Consider the following 4,383-nt stretch of genomic DNA (forward strand, 5'->3'; position numbering starts at 1 on the left):
ATTTATCATTCATTAGAAAAAATTATCATTCATCTACATTATTTTTCATCAAATAGTTATCAGTTTTTAAAAATCGATTATCATTCATAAGAAAACAATAACCATTCATCACAAAATGATTATCTTGCATTAAAATATTTTATATCATCAAACATTTTAATAGAGTTACAAAAGTAGTGGAATTTCAAATAGTTGATACAATATAATTAGTTTTATAAAAAAGAATAGGGCATTCCGAGAATCGAACTCGGGACCTCCCGCACCGAAAGCGAGAATCATACCACTAGACCAAATGCCCAATTATCAAACAATTATCATTCATCTAATTGTTATCATTCATATAAAAAACACTTACCTTTTATCAAAAAACGGTTATTATTCATCATAATGCTATCATTCATCAAACACTTCTCATTTATCAAAAAAACAGTATTATTCATCAAGCATTTATCATTCATCAAAATACCCGATAATTGATAAAAATACCAAATGAATGATAAAAGTAGCCGATGAATGATAAACAATGAATGATAAAAGAACGTAATGAATGATAAAAAGTACCCGATGAATGATAAAAATATCCGATGAATGATAAAAATATCCGATGAATGATAAAAATATCCGAGTGAATGATAAAAATATTCAATGAATGATAAGCGAAGAATGACAGAATAACGTGATGAATTATAAAAAGAAGATGAATGATAAAAAGGAGGTCAATGATAAACAAAGATTTAATGAATGATAAAAAGGAGGTCAATGATAAACAAAGATTTAATGAATGATAAAAGATTTGCAAAAAATGAGGTGAAGAATGATAAAAAAATAAGATGAATGACAAAAAAATAGGTGATGAATAATAAAAATAAGGTGATGAATGATAAAAAAAAAAAAAAAGAAGGTGATGAATGATAAAAAACATGATGAATAATAAAAAGTAGGTGATGAATGATTAAACACAAGATGAAAGATAAAAAAAGATATAATGAATGATAAAAAGGAGGTAACTAATGATAAAAATGAGATGATGAATGATGAAAAACAAGATGAATGATAAAAAGGAGGTGATTAATGATTAAAATGAGGTGATGAATGATAAAAATAAGGCGATGAATGAAGAAAAAAAAACAAGATGAATGAGAAAAACTAGGTGATGAATGATTAAAATAATTTATCATTCATCCGAATATTTTTATCATTCGTCACCTCATTTTTATCATTCATCACCTAATTTTATATAATTCATCACTCACAAAGTTATCATTCATCTTGTTTTAAATCATTCATCACCTACTTACAAGAAACGGGTCGATTTACTCTAAAATTCTCCCTCTGAAGGTTCGTATGGATAAATTAAAGGAACAATTTAAAGTGGAAATGGTAAAAAAGTCGTGGAAAGTGTATCCAAATTACTGCTAAATCATTTTATTCCAAACAATAAACAATTTCCTTCAGTTTGCTTAAAGGGAGCAGTAAAAGAAACAAACCCATTTACAACAGAAAAAGGACTGAAGTTAAAAAGTATTATCAAACAATACAATACAAGTTACCAGTGGCGACTTTAGTAAGGACCCCGTGGGGTCACGGGACACCACTAATTTGAAATTTTTTAGTAAAAAATACTCTTTAAATTGTATAGGACACCATTAAATTTAACAGCAGAACCCCATATATTTTTCAAATTTATAGTTTTTCTTTTAAATTGTATATGACACCACTAATTTAACTACTCGGACTCCGTATATCTTACGAATTTGTAGTTTTTTGAAAATAAAATACCACTAAATTATCATTTAAATAAAATTAGTACTGAAAAAAAAAATTCGGGACCCCATGAAATAATAATCCTGGAATCGCCACTGCAAGTTACTGACAAATTTTTGTCTAAAATATAGAGAAAAAAAAAACAAACCTGTGAGGACCAAACTCAACTGAGACACCAAATTCTTCACAGATAAAATGAGCAGATGACTTGTCCATCTTCAATACATCACCGTCAGATAACCACTAACATTTGGTTCACCCAGATGGACAACAATAGGGAATATTTGCAACTTCAAATACATTGAGGGCTTGAAACCTTGGTCTTTATACAAATCAATCCCGATGTCTTTAATCTCCAAAGTAGCTTTCGGTGTCTGCCATAAAAAAAATAAAAATTTATCTAATACTTTATTTTATGCAGCATTAGGTATAGAGGTTGCATGTATTAACACAGTACAATCTGGGTATTTTTCGACCCATTGGACAATATTTCCTTTTAATCTAAATTTTTTTAATCATCTTACCCGTTAAAGGTAAAACATAATCCAAATCGACACACCCATAAATATGGATAGAATTTTCCGCACATAGTCCTTGTGTCTAGTAGATAGTAAGGAAATCACTATAGGAACTCTAATCATGCAAACATAAAGTACAAAGTTCGGTGTGTGTTATATACTCATTCCATGTGCAAGAAAACTGAATACTCATTCCATTACTTAAATAAACTTACCTTCACAATCAATCGTCTGATAGAAAGAGATAATAATCTTGCCATTCTAGCCACAACCATGACCTTCTTGCCCAGTTTTTTTACCATCTGAGGTCTTTTTTGGTTTACAGGGTGTTGTTTTCTTTAAATTCTTGCCTGGAGTCCTTGTAACAACTTCTAAGTCGCTTATCACAAACTGCAGTTTTGGGTCCCTAGACATAAAACCAACTCCTAGTTTAACCAAGGATTTCCGTAAGCTAAGTTTGATTTCACCAACCGAAATAGATTAAACAGCACCCTGTAAATTTCCAACAGTAACATCAAAATGGACAAAGTTCGATTTTACAAACTAAATTGATTAAAAGGATAAAAGTACTCTTTCAAACTCGATCCTGACATCCCTTAAACGTCTCCATCCAGCAAGTCTAAATACCACAGATGCTTTCAGGACCCGGCTCAAAAACATAGCCACAAACCTGGACGCAAATCTAGACAAGATGTATGTATAGTCAGTCTTCTGAAACTTGTAACTATAGCATATATTCATAGATGATGTCACTTTGATGATGTAATCTAAGATACAACTCAACACAAATCATACGGTTAAGTAGTGGGAGCTAATTGTTGCTAAGTGTCTAGGCTAGAAGAGATCTATAATTACAGAAAATGGATACAGATAGTAAGGAGTACTAAACCCTGATTCGTAAATGTAGGTTGATCACACTGATCGCCAAAGCCATGTCAAATTTGTGTCCATGTTCTTGTTATTCGATTTACATTTATACATTCTTCAGTTATGTATTGCTCAGATTCATCTTGGACCAATAACTTGAGGAAACATCTGCAACCCTAGTTCCAATCAAACCTACATTTGAGAAGTTCTTTAGTAAGAAGGAAAAATACAAAAACGCTACAGTGAGAAGATGTTACGAAACAACCATCCACTCAATATTGAAACAATAATCATGTTCCTTCCTATTTTTCACTTAAATTCATGTCTCAGTGGAGTACTGAAGAATATAACTGATCAAATCTTCTATATTCAGTAGCTATCAATCAAATTATTTATATTTAACTACAATAATAGCTACAAATACAACAAGATCAAATACTTATAAACCCAAATATCCACAATTTTCAAATCAAGTAAACTCCAAACCCTAAATCAACAACACAACTTGCAGGCTTGTAGCGATGTCATCACTCACAAACTTAAATCACAACCGCTTTAAACCTACTTCAAATTCACCAAAAATGCAAAAGCAACAATTGCGGACTTCATCATTTTACCATAAACTAAGTATAGCTAATATAATACTCCGTAATACAACACGAATTAAGTTAACAATCAGCTCAATTACAGCTAAATTTGAGACTGGTATCCTATGATCAAAAGTGTCACCCAATTAAAAGCAAATTTTTGGGGTAGTTAAGTGTGAGCATAAATACTTACTTCAATTACCTCTGGAGATCATGCTAAAAAATTAAAGGATTTGATATAGCAATCAGAGTAGAAGGCGAACAGTATAAACTAAAACACTCTTAATGTTAATCATCACACATTTTTCCAGTAAAGGATTCTGCATTCTCGAAAGTTATGAATTTATACAATTAGACGCTGTGACACATACCAACATAAAAGGTAAAATACACACAAAACGGAACCTGAATTTGACCAGCAAGAGCAACAACCACACCAGAAATATCTGAATCACGAATAATTTCATCAAGTCCATCATCTCCATACTTGCATTCCACATTCAGGAACACTTTTCGAGCAATGTCAACAGCCTCACTTGATGATTTCTATACATACATATATCATATAGATAAACTAATCATTATATTAACAAAGTTAGGGTTACACATTTTCCAATCAAATAAAGAATTATCACAATTACCTCATA

General features: G+C 30.9%; 1 non-coding gene across 1 annotated transcript; it reads right to left on the reverse strand.

Moving 5' to 3' along the window:
• Positions 1-226: 226 nt before the first annotated feature.
• On the reverse strand, positions 227-298 carry TRNAR-UCG (transfer RNA arginine (anticodon UCG)). The gene has a single exon. It is a non-coding gene; the product is annotated as a tRNA-Arg (tRNA).
• Between the last annotated feature and the right edge of the window lie 4,085 nt (positions 299-4,383).

The sequence above is a fragment of the Rutidosis leptorrhynchoides genome, chromosome 6, assembly GCF_046630445.1.
Source record: "Rutidosis leptorrhynchoides isolate AG116_Rl617_1_P2 chromosome 6, CSIRO_AGI_Rlap_v1, whole genome shotgun sequence".
NCBI lineage: Eukaryota > Viridiplantae > Streptophyta > Magnoliopsida > Asterales > Asteraceae > Rutidosis > Rutidosis leptorrhynchoides.